This window comes from Quercus robur, chromosome 3 (assembly GCF_932294415.1).
Source record: "Quercus robur chromosome 3, dhQueRobu3.1, whole genome shotgun sequence".
Classification (NCBI taxonomy): Eukaryota; Viridiplantae; Streptophyta; class Magnoliopsida; order Fagales; family Fagaceae; genus Quercus; species Quercus robur.
In genome coordinates this window covers 63158052-63171365 of record NC_065536.1, presented here as the reverse complement: position 1 = coordinate 63171365, position 13314 = coordinate 63158052, and the positions used below count along the sequence as shown (strand labels likewise).

At 31.3% G+C, this 13314-nt stretch overlaps 1 protein-coding gene and 1 long non-coding RNA gene across 6 annotated transcripts in view; both read left to right on the top strand.

The window, feature by feature from the left end:
* Positions 1-1148: 1148 nt before the first annotated feature.
* Positions 1149-5513, top strand: LOC126718820 (uncharacterized). 4 transcript variants are annotated; one of them, XR_007653075.1, is made up of 4 exons: positions 1149-1276; positions 1963-2031; positions 3628-3743; positions 5321-5513. It is a non-coding gene; the product is annotated as an uncharacterized LOC126718820 (long non-coding RNA). The 4 variants fall into 4 exon arrangements; XR_007653074.1 differs by having other exon boundaries at positions 3600-3743; XR_007653072.1 differs by lacking the exon at positions 3628-3743.
* A 4965-nt stretch (positions 5514-10478) lies between these two features.
* LOC126718818 (disease resistance protein RPV1-like) overlaps positions 10479-13314 on the top strand; it is a 65609-nt gene continuing 62773 nt past the window's right edge. Inside the window, exon 1 of one of the 2 annotated variants that reach the window (XR_007653069.1) lies at positions 10479-11766. The gene's annotated coding sequence lies outside the window, so the exon portion shown is untranslated. The other variant, XR_007653071.1, reaches the window with a different exon arrangement.

Below are 13314 nucleotides of genomic sequence, written 5' to 3'. Positions count from 1 at the left end.
GCATTTGAATAAAAATTTGGAAAGAATCAATTTACATTAGAATAATAAAGTTATTATGAAGTCTGACACGTCGAGTAAAAGAGGTATTATATCTACCATGGAGTCATTAACATAAGAGAGAAAATGGTCTCCCCATAAGCTAGGACTAAAATTCGCCAAGGGACGTTTTGCATTAGAATTTAGATTCTTCATTTGAGCAGGGACTGCGGAAACTTGAGGAAACATTTTCGGAGGTGAGTGGAGTTAGTGAGACAGCTTATGTGCTTAGGACCTTTGGTACTTATTGATAAAAAGACAAGATTGAAAATAAAATTAATTTAAATTATATAAATGCAGAGACCTCATGTTAAGAATGTGTCATGTGGTGCATTCCTTGAAACTCTTTTTATTTAAAATTTGAAATCAACAAATTTTGCATTTATATTAAAGTATTAGTTCATTAAATTAGACAGTAGAGTAAATGAATATATTAATTATCTATAGTTGTGCATTAATTATTTATATCAAATGAATTTATATGAATATTTTTATAAATTCTATATAAGAGAGATAATTTTTAGTTGGAATAATAATAATAAATAAATTAGAATATGACTTTCTTACTCATGTTTAGTTGCTCTGACAACATTTGACACAAAAGCTATAAAAAAAATTAAATATTTGTGAATTCACTAAAATAAATCTTAGTCCTTTAAATTTCCTAACCTTTTCAGTCATCTATATATATATAAAACCGAAGCCTTTGCTAGCTCCACAATTTTCCACGTCAGCATTTTTTTTTAATTTTTAAATCTGAATTTTTTTCTTTTTATTAAATATATATACTTTCCGTCTATTTTTTTTTGCTGATTTTTTTTTTTTTTTTTTTTTTTTTGCGTTGAACATATACTCTCCATCTATTAATATATATATATATATATATATATACTCTCCCCAAAGAAGTTTTTTTTTATCGATCACTCTCTCTCTCTCTCTCTCTCACAAACACACACACACACCACGGCTGCTGCTCCGCACACCACTAACACCGCTACAGCCACCGCCTCAGGAAAACACCACGGCTGTTGCTCTGCACACCACTGACACCGCTACAGCCACTGCCTCAGTAAAACACCATGGCTGCTGCTCCGTCGCCACTGCCACAGGAAATCCTTGTTCCAAAGACGGAGACGAAACACTGGGGCGACGAAGAAGACGACAAGCCTTTGGAGGACACGGCTACTTCGTCAACGTTGAGGCCTTGACCATCGACGACACCAAAACGCTCATCACTGCGGTACCATCAATCTCTCACATCACCAAGATTTGAATTTCTTTATTTGCCTGTTCTAATTAGGGTTTCGATCAACTCAATACCTTTGCTGCTACTTTTGGTTAAAATATAATAAAGTACTGATTTTGATTATAGTTTGAGATCCTAATTAGGGTTTTGAATCTTTATCATTGATATTACTTTTTGTTTTGATGCTTATACAATGTGGTAATAGATATAGTGTTCTATAGTTTTAATTCCTATTATTATGTTACTTGGAACATGAACGCAGAAACACACATGTATAGTTGAGTCTAATAGATATGTTTTTTTTTTTTTCAGTTTTCAATTTTGGTTTTTGATATATTAGGGGGTTAATTTGATGTAGGTTACTGTGAATGATACCCTGTATACATTGGCGAGTACTTTCGAGGACTTGAATCAGTCAAAAGAACTGCTGAAGGGTTTATATATTGAGATGAAATTCCAGAAGCCAGGTAAAATTCAAGCTATTAGTTTGCCCATGATTTTGACTCCTCCCCATAAGGATTTGATTGCCCAGGCGCATAATGGTTTTTCTGTCAATTTAAGGATTTCGTTTTTAATTAGGTTTTTCTGTCAATTTAGGGATTTCAATTCCTAACCCCTTTTTCTCTCTATTCATTTTTGTTGAAGTGAGGAAAACACTCATAGAAAATCAAATTCTACAGGTTTTGTAAGAAAGTGGAGATGGTATTGAAGAGCCTCTCAACCGTCAAAATCTAACAACAATCCTACAGGTTTTGCTTTACCTTCAAGTTTTGCTTTATTTTGCTATCTAGGTTTTTTAGCACATCCGATTTAGCTTAGCTTAATCGTTTGTTTGATTAAATAATTATTTGGGCACCTAAAACGTCAACCTTCTTTGTCTCCACACAGTCCCCTGTTTTTTTTTTTTTTTTTTTTTTTCAAACCTCCTACCTCTTCTTTACAAGTTCATGTATTTTTCGTTTTGGTCTGTCTCTGATTGTAAAATTTTGGAAGAAATTTAATCTTCTCAATTGGGTTGTAGCTGTTGTTTTGTTTTATAGTAGAATTGTAGTGAAACTCCATCAATTATTCTTTTTAAGCTATTCTAGCAGATGAAACACATAAAATCTTAATTAAAGAGATATGTGATAAGTGATTGCAAAGGGAACAAATTAGCACAACTTATTTGTCAACATTAGATTTGTTGTTTTGTAAATTTTTCTGCTCTATTGTTGGTGACACAAATTGGAGACATATGACCATTAATGATTGATTCATAATGTGATTGTTTTGTGTAGATTTATTGCTTTGTGATTGTTTTGTGCAGATTCAATTTCTGAGAAGAACATTAATCCAGGATCTGGCTACTTTTGTCAAGCAATAGGTGTCTGTTGGGTATTTGGAGTGCAGTTTAATTGTGGAATAACAAGATGTCCATATTTTGGAGGGTTTAATTTGAGAGATTATATAAGTTTACCGCATTATGCATGTTTATTGTGCATGATTTAATATTAGTAGGTTGTGTACTTTTGGTTTCTAAGGTTTTGCTCTCAAAATATATTTCTGAATTCAGAGTTATAGTGTTATGATCTATTTTAAAGTAATGAAACTATTGATTTTCATATAAATGTTTTGTGGTCTTTGGTGAGCTTCATTGGATTAGTGATGTCAAATTTAGTTAATTAATACCCATTTGGTGTCAAAGCATATAAGAAAGTGATTATTAGAACAATTAGATTTTCCCCAGGAGGAACTTCACTTTGAATAAAATTGAATTGCATATTTGAGATTTGAACTTGAAGTTACAAAATTATTCAAGATTAATAGATAAATTTTGAAGACAAGATAAAAATCAGATTATATTCAAAAATTTTATTTGTTAAGCTTGCATTAGATTGGCTGTTTTAGGACAATGCTTTGAGATTCTTTTATGTGGTGGTTTGTGCAAAATGAGTCTCCACAACTTATAGGGTAGTGGAAGTGTTAATTAAACTACAAGATATTTGGCTGCCTTTATATTTTAAAATGCTCTGTGTTTTCTATCCCTTTTTATTTTTCTTTCCTATCCATCAAGTGCCCATGAATATTGAGAGTTCACAATAAACCTTAAGCTAGAGAGAAAAAGAAAAAGAAAAAGAAAAATAGGAGGCTGTAGGTTATTAGCAAAAAATAACAAAGAAGTTGTGCTTGAATTTGTATGCAGGGAGTTTCACTCTATTTAATTTGATCATGTTCAATTGAGTTATCAATCATAATGGCCATGCTCTTTTGTTTTGTTTTTTGTTTTTTTTTTTTTTTTTTTTTTTTTTTTTTTAATGTACCTATATGAATTAATTAGATTGCTCTGCCCGTTTGTAAGAAATTAGCCATTTGAAGTAAATTTGGAATGATGTCCAAGTGGCTATCAAGGCTATTGGAGCATTTAAAGCCAACTGCAGTTGCTGATGCAGGTTTGATTTTCAATGTGAAAAGTAAAATGCTGGTGAGTTTCATTTAGTTTCCACTTATTTAATAATGTTTAAATCATTAAATTGTGTTTAACATTCATGAACCATTAGTTAAGGTGCCTTACCAGGATCTTATAAAATATGTGTGAAAACGTGAAAGAAAATATATGTGCAATGTGTGTCTGTGTGTGTGTATATATACACACACAAATGTAATATTTAGCACAGTTACTTATTTGTTTTAACCTACATTATTTATAAATGAATTGCATGAAGTTGATTAACTGTTTTTGGCAAATTACCAATTATTTTAAGCTCTTTTTTTAGTGTTACATTTTGCTATAAGCTTTTGTTTCTTCGAATTCCAAACCAATTGAGAAGGGAAATTAAGGTATCAGTAGAGCAAAAGTTTTATTTTAGGAGAGAGTTGAAAATTGGTAGTTTCATCATTGTCATGTAATAAAAAGTTCCAAGCTCATGCTGTAAATTGCGCTTAAGTTCTTGAATGGTAGGGTATAACATGGGTTCCGAAATAGGTGCCTAGGATCAACTTAAGGATAGTGTGTGATAGGTTGGATAATTGATTGATTGGTGTTATTATTGCTTTCGTATGCCTCTTACATCTTCGACTGAATTCATAGACAGCTTACCTTCTTCCATTAAGAATTTTCCAATTTTGTTATTACAACTTGAGCTATGCATTTTTTGCTTGCTTATAGAAAAGGATATAAGTGCAATTTATGAAAGTTAGAATAACAATTTGTTGTCATTTTTCTTTATTAAATGAAGATAGAAAAAAATTTGTTATATATTTTTTAGATTTTCATAGATATGTGTTAGTATATGAGTTTGTTTAATTTTATATTTTTGTCTAATTTATTGGTCTCTGTGATGTTTCTAGCAAGATAGTTTCCTTTTTTGGTGATTTTTATTGGCTTTACTTACACTAAGTGCTATTTGTATGCCTGTTAATCAAATAATTTGATGAAAGCGATACATATAAGTGCAATTTATGAAAGTTTGAATAATAGTTTCTTATCATTTTTTAATTTATTAAATGAAGATAGAAGAAAATTTGTTATATATTTTTGAGTTTTTCGTAGATACATGTTTGGAAATGAGTTTATTTAATTTTATATTTCTGTCTAATTTATTGGTCTTTGTGATGTTTCCAGCAAGATGGTTTTCCTTTTTTGGTGATTTTTATTGGCTTTACTTACTCTAAGTGATGTTTGTATTTTTGTTAATCAAATAGTTCAATGAAAGCAATAGACAATTAAAGTAGAATTTCATAGTGGGTTTGTGTGATTGTGTTTGAAATTGTAATTTTAAGATAGATTTGCTTGATTTTGATTGCTTGAATATATTTGTCCTAAAGTAAATGTATCACAACAATACTTTTTGGGTTATTGATATTGTTGGGTTCCTTAGAATAATGGTTAGAACTCTAAGCCATATGGTCGTGGTTGTAAGAAAATGTTTGCTCTTCTCTCTGCCCTCTACAACACTCTAATATGTAACATTGGTTACACATTTTTGGATTGAATATTAGCTTTAGGATGTTGATTATAATGATAGAATTTTGTATAACCTTATACACATTCTTATGCAGTGACCACATGACACTTCTTAAAGCTTTTGAAGGATAGAAGGATGCAAACCGTAATGAAAAGAATCCTGTCACCTTGCAAATGACAGAGGATATGAGAATGCAATTTGTAGATCTATTTAGCATTGGCTTTGTAAACAAATTGATGAATACTAATGTAAGTTCTTTAAGATTTTCAAATTTTAAAGCATTTGATTTGTTGAAATCTTATAGTTACTAAAAATTTTCCCGTGCATCGCACGGGTTAGCAACTAGTATATATATATATATGTGTGTGTGTGTGTTTGTGTGTAATAGAATAAATATATTTATTTTGTTATAGCATAATGAAATTTTAATATAATTTTTCTAAGATTTATATGAAAAAGATTTTTTTTTTTTATGTGAGAAATAATTTAAACACTATATCATGCAATAATTGAAGCAATGTCCAACAGAGTGGGGAAAAAATTAGTAACACACAATCAAAAATGTAAAAAAAAAAAAATTGAAAGATATATGCATTTTTTTTAGTAGACACGAAACATGCTTATCTATATTAGTTATCAAGCAATTTTCAATTTGTAAACACATATATATAGTGTGATTTCTATTTTGTCTATAAAATAACTATGGATTACAATTTTTTACAAGGAAATTTATTCAAAAATTTATTTATACATCGATAGTTGAGAGATCTGAATCATGAATGTCTCTATTGCAAATTGAAATGCCTACTAATTAAGTTACAAGATTCTGGGTAAACTTATTGAAATATTGGAGAAAACTAATAATAAGTTGCACTACACATCGTGCGAGAATTTAGCTAGTTACTCATAATCTATCATCTTTAGGGGAAATTAGATTTAACCCACTTGTGGTGTTCTGATAGGAAGATGTCTGATTTCTCTGGTTACCAATGCTCTTTCTGAATAACGAACTCACGTTCTCTCTTATTTCTCTGTCTTTGCCCTTTCCAAACCTAAATCACATATAACATCAAATCAAAACCTAATGTAACCCAAATACCTAAATTAAAATCAATCCAACCAAATTTCTCAAAACTAATTCATATTTCATACCTATACCCAAATCTAAGAAAGAATGAAAAAAAAAGAAAAACTTACCAGTGGTAGTTCTCTCTATGTCCGTATCTCAATTCCTGCATGTACCTTTAAGTTACCGATGCCGGTTCTGGTGGTATAATTTTGGCAGGGGAACGAACGGTGGTGGGTATGAACTTTGTCTCCTTCTCATCTTTGTATCGCAAGCATTTTTTTTTTCCTCCTTCTCTATCTCCGTATCTCAAGCGTTGGTGTTAAGAAAATTCAAAAGGAAGAAAAAGAGAGAGTATTCATAGGAGGAGAAACTGAAATTAGAGTGAGTTTGAACTTTTGATTGGGAATACGATGATGGTAGAAGATCAGGGTGGCGCCCTTCTCTCCATCTCTATCTCTCTATTTCTCTCTCTTTTCTGTCGATCTCTCTCTCCTTTCTCCGTGTAGCAGTCTTTGTTTTTTGTTTTTTGTTTTTTTTAAGCAATTTCCTTTTATACCAATAGGGCTCCCAACAATGTTTTAACGTAGCGAAACATTATATTTTATTGGTTTTAAACGGTGTAATAGCATGAATAATGCTATAGTCACAAATTATTTTACAATATTTTTACAAACTATTGATGTGACAAATTCTTATTAGTTCTAATATGGGTCCACCACTAACATCACATTTATGTTTATCAATAATTATTTGAAAATTACTAAAGCCACATCAGCAGTTTGTAAAAATGTTGTAAATTAGTTTGTATCTGTAGCATTACTCGTTATAGCATTACCAAACAATGTAATTTATCACTTCTTAATTTAAACATGTCTGAATTTTAGATAGTCCCTTTTCCTACATGACAACATCTCCTTAATTGTAGGAATCAACTTTCTCTCAGCTTCTGCTATTATATATAGTATATGATATGATATGATGTGATATATGATATGATATAGATGAGATTATTTCCAAAGAAGTGGCATCATTTTTTCTATCTTTTACAAATAATTCTCAAAAGTCATCCCATTGTTCTAGGATATTGATTGGCATTCAAAAGTAGGGGTGTGTCACCTACTCGCGAACATATCAACCCACTAAAAGTGACCCAATCTAACCCAACTCACTGATTTAGGCCCGTTTTTAGAGGTTGGTGGGTTAGGTTGGATTGTGATTTTTTTTTTTAATAATTATATATATATATATATATATATATATTACAATGGATTAGGTTGGGTTCAAGTCATAATATTCACAATTTCGCTTAATCAACCCAACCCCCACCTAAATAAAACTCAAACCTTAAGTTCTTCTTAAATAATTTGTGTTGGTTTGGTATTGTTCTAATGATCAATTTAATAATAATAGTAATTAAAAAAATTTATCCAATCCATGGATCCGATTTGATCCATGTGGATTGTTTTGGGTTGGGTTTTTTTTAACTCGCAATGGTGGGCTGGGTTGAAAAAATCCCTTAACCCAAACTAACCCAACTTGACTCATACAAATCCCTATTCAAAAGTATTAACTTACAAAAAAGATACATAGAAATTCTCATGTAGTGGAGATAATTATCTCATGCATCTGGTATGTGCAGTTAGAGAGTTTCAATGAAATATTGTCAATGATAACGACATTGCCTATCAACAAGTACTCCATTTTGCTTGGTACGATAACATGCAGGTGGGAAAAGAATTGAAGCATAAATAACAGAATCATCTCACTTAAAATTATCTTTAAACCAAGATATTGTCTCAAACATTGCAATCCAAGAGTTCTTCAAGGTGTGCAATTGTCAACATTTTTTTCTTTTATTTATTTATTTATGTTTATTTATTTATTCATAGATTTTTAAAGCTTTTTTCTTTCTTTTTTTGGTAAAAAGTAGAATTACTTTTTAACCAATTTTCAACAAACAAATTTTTAGCAAAAAATTGCAACCAAAGTCCAAACAGACAAGATGTTACTATGTGTTGGGGGCATTTTTGTGACAAGGGCCAAAAATGCGAGAATAGCCTAAATCTCCCTTTGAGTTCTTTAAAAGTGATTGTGGAGAGTATCAAGCCCAAAATTCTAATATTTAGTAAATAAAGGTTAATGGTGTTTTAACAAGAGAAAAATCAAAGTGCCAATAACAAAAATTCATAGAAACATAGCAGGTCTGAAACTTTGACCCATAGTCAGTGAGAAGAGAAATTGAGAGAGGTTGTGAGGAAGAGAGGGAAGATTCCCTTGTACACATGTTTTCACCCCCAAGTTTTGAAATTGTGAGAATGTTAATTGGCTGAATGAACTTTTACTTTAAAGTTTTAGCTTTAAGAGTAAAAGGTGGTTGGCCTGTTTTGAATTTAAATTGGGGCTTTTATATTGAGTTTTGGGTGCTCTTAGTGACTGGTTTTTGGGCTAAAATATGAGGTTATGGACCTCTAAGGTGTCAAATTGATGGTTGGTTTAGATTTGGTTTAATTGGGTAAAAGAGTTAGCTTGCTTTATGAACAATTTGGGAAATATTTGACTAAGCCCCATTGACTCCTCATTTTCAATCGTTTCAAATTCTTGGGAGGCTCACCTAATTGAGGGCTAGTAGCTAGAGTTGGCCAATGCAAGCCAACTATGTTTTAAAGGCAAAAAATTTGGGCCACAATTAGCTAAAGCATAAATCCTCTTTTGGGGTGAAAATTTTGGGTATAAGACCTTCTCCATGAGCCTGAGGTGTTACCAGCTTCTCTTATCCACTTGGTAGCACACTTGAGTTGGACTCATGCAAAATTTCTAAAAGGAATCGACTCATACCCTCCAAACTACACTCTCTCAATTTCTCCAATATGTTACATGAGCTTAGACCATGCTCAAAATAATAAAATATAATACAATACATGAATTGGGCTTGTAAAAAAAAGTTCGTGAAAATGGGTATCAACACCATGTCATCCACCTTGATATTTAGAAGCTCAAATATGAAATAAAACATTTTGCAGTAAATTTTTTTTCACATATGTATGTATGTATGTATTTTAAATTTAGATCTTGTATCAAAAAATCAAAAGTGTAATCCATCTTGGTCATTATTTTTTTTTTAATTCTCCTTTCTTTTAAAAGTATAATTCATTACTTTTTATTTTATTTACGAGGAACATGATAGTAAATTTATACAAACCTTATTTTTAACCAAACCAAAAAGTTTTCTATCTCTCCACTTTTAATCCTCTCAACCAAACATAAATGTGAAAAACTAAAAACTTTTTTATTCTCCCACTTTTCAATTTTCACTTTATTTTCTATTCTCACTTTTTCATCCTCTCAACCAGTCAGATTCTAAATGTATCTTGAGTTTGACATAGGTATAATTCCCCAAATGAGCTGATCGTGCTTTCCATTCATACCCCCAACTAGTTAAACACGTTCAAATGGAGAAATAAATCAAATCAGAAAATAATAACAGTATTAACAATAATCAAATCACAAAAATACAAAGGCAAAATTACATTTTCAGTACATATGTTTTGGGGGAATTTTTTTTGTGCTGCAACTAATACAGATAATACGAAGAGGAACCAACGGCCGAAGGACCACAGATCCGATGATGAACAGTTGCTAAGTACTAAGAAGATAACTGCTTGGAATAAAAAGCAAAACGTCGCATGAGAGAAAGCATACCATAAAAGGAGATCAAGACTATTGTTTTGCTCTGATATTGCTTCCTTCAATTCCGTTTTCTCCTTATCAAGTTTTTGCATCTCATTTTCAGGATCACAAAGGCCCATAGGAAGCGAGAGTAGGTTGTTCACGGGAGACGACTCTGAGGATAAATCCCTTCTCTTTCTCTCTCTCTTTTTTTTTTAATTGGCAGAATAGATCGGCCTGATATTTGAAGGCCACATACTACCTTGTTAATGAAGTTGTCTTCTGAAGAGAACAACAATACTCGGGCCCAAAAAATGAAACTATGACCTGTTTTTTTTTTTTGGAAGATTTATCTCTACTAAATGTTTATTTGGTAAAAATTATTTTTATTAATTAATTTTATTATTCAGTTTATTTTTATTAATATTTATAGGTCTTACAGTACTCTTTGGTACTATTCATGATCTTAGTGTACTATTTCAGTTAATTTTTATCTTTATTTAAAATTTAGAGCTTCTTCTCTGGCTTTATCTGATTTTATGTCATTCTAGGTAAGAAGATTGACAGAAACTCAATTAGTTACAGTTTGCTTGTTTGGTATTTGTTGGGTGATGCCGCAAAGGGTAGTGGATTTGTTGGATTGTTGGTCATGCAATTTCAGGCGACATCGTAATATAGTTATATGGAGGATTGTGCCGCATTGTTTGATGTGGTGTATCTGGCGGGAACTGAATACTAGAAGCTTTGAGGGATGCGAACGGTCCATTCTTGAGTTTAAGTCTTTTTTCTTTTTTACTCTTCTCGAATGGTGTTTAGTTTTACCATCTTTTTCTTGTCTTTCCCTTCCTGTTTTGCTTGATCATTGTAATTGTGTTTCTTGATGTTTTTGCCTCTTTAGTACATTTCCTATGTACTGGGCTGTGTTCTTTTTAATAAAATTTTTATGTTACTTATCAAAAAAAATATATATATATATATATATATATTTTAGGTGATGGAGTCATTTTGCATAGCAGCTTTCACTGCATGGTATGCCACAAAAGCAGTTTAGAAAGTAGTAATGAATCTTTGTGGTATCTTATTCTTCTTTTAAATTTTTTATAGCTGATAATTATCAGCTTATTGCTCATATACTTTTGTATTTGTAGCCTGTAAGAACAATTAAAGTAAAAAAGGCAATAATTTGATTCTGATTCCTGGTGTTAGCATTATATTGGAGTAAAAACTGATGTACTTGCTTCCCTAATATCTCTCTATTTAAATATGGATGAGATAATGTGCTTGATATTTGTGGGGAATTGGGTGATTTCAACCCAGCTTAGGGACCCCCCTTTGTACTTATTTTAATTTTTACATGTGTGGAGCAATGTGAAACATATGAAATTTTTTTTTTTCTCTGGGTATTTATGCACTAATTTGTTTTTTGATAAGTGATTCTTGCACTAATTTGTGCCTCTTGGTGTGTGTGTGTGTTTTTTTTTTCTTTTTCTGATGGCATCTTGTTAGCGTCAAAGTCATTTCATTTGCATATCCTCAATGTTATCTACTTACTCTTAGACAATCTTTATTTGTGCAATTTCTCTTACCACGAAAAGTTCATGCAAATGATTCTGTTTTTTCTGCACTTTTGTTTATTGGTGAAATGGTTTATCTGGATAGTTTTTTTGAGAATAGGTTTATCTGGATAGTTGATTACTGGGATTGGAGGTGAAACTAAACTGTTAATTTTCATGTCTCTATCTTATGAGAGAGAGAGAGAGAGAGAGATATTATGTCTTATCCAGTGCTGATCTCAGTTAAGTGAGGTCTCTGAACTTGGGCAGGGTTTTACCCTTATGCATTATTTGCCCAAATTGGCTGCTATCAAGGCTCGAGTCCATGCATTTGTGCTTAGCAATCATGCTAGAAATATAGTTAGTTCTGACCTTCATTTTTAGTTAATTTAATTATCATTGTGTTGCAATTTTTTAAATAAGATATTACAGGTTGTGTTCACAATATGGATAGGAACTTATCCTCTTGTCATTATTTTAAATGCCAGCTCATGGAACTTGAAGTGAAGAAGATGTATGATACTTTTATTTCCATTCAGGAGGAAATGTTTTATCTCCGTGAAAGGTAAGAAAACTTACTGTATTTCTTTTAAAGTTCATGAAAAGTGGGATATCCATCTCTTTTTAACCAATGCTGTTGATGATTTATATTTCAGAGAAGAAGAAATGCAGGTGCTCAACAAAACAACCAACAACAGGATGGCCTGGTTGAGTTTTCTTTCCCTTATTGTTTGTTTATCAGTAGCAGGCTTGCAAGTATGGCACCTGAAGACCTATTTTGAGAAAAAGAAGCTCATATAATTTTTTCTGGACAAGTTCCATAGTTTTCTCGGGTTTAAGTGATAGTTTAGTGGCAATAGCATCTTTTGTAATACCCCATGTACGTGGTTCAAACTTCAAACCCCATCTCCTTTTGTCCACTATCTGCCTTTCAAAAAAATTTACAGTTTCCCATCTATGATTTTGTAGCATATTTTAGAAACCATGCACTTCAAAATAGAATAATTCTCAGTTCACATTGTTAGATCAAGCGGGGCTTTCTATAACAGTGTGCAGAATCTCCTCGTGGGTGTAGGTATCTCATATCAATGTAGGACGATATAGGGGCAATAAAGTTTAGTTATCTGTTATTCAATATCTGTCGAATTGGAGATGCTAGAAGGTTTTAGTTTTTAAATTAAAACTAGTTGCAGACTCACGCGATGCGTGGGAATATATGATTGATTTGTAATTGTGGTATGATGTATAATTTGTTCTCTCTAAAAATAAAAAATAAAAAATTTAAAATTTAAAATTATTTTTCATCTATCTATGTAATAATCAAAACTCATCACAAAATTACACTTGATATTACTTAAATAGTTGAGAAACACGTTCAAATACATAGTAAGATTGTATTTTGATATAAATTCTATTTTTCACTTTCAAAATAACTAAGTATTATGTCAATCAAAAATCAAACAAAAGATCCTATCAAAAAAAAAAAAAAAAAATCAAACAAAAGCTATAAGATGGAGAGAAAAGGCTTGTGATGGAAAACTCAAAAACACACAAAATCTTATATTAACACAAAATAGTGTTATAAAAAAAGTAGAATGATTCATCAACCTAAATACTGGCGAAGCTAGTATTGGGACTGTCGAAGCTAGTAGAAGCTAGTGTTTCCTAACATGATACCGAAGTCAAATTGTCAACAAGACCCTTAATTTTAAGGCATTGATAGATTTGGACACAACCTTACTGAATCTACGAACATCATGAAACCATTTTTCCCATTTTTTTTAAAAAAAAAAAAAAAAA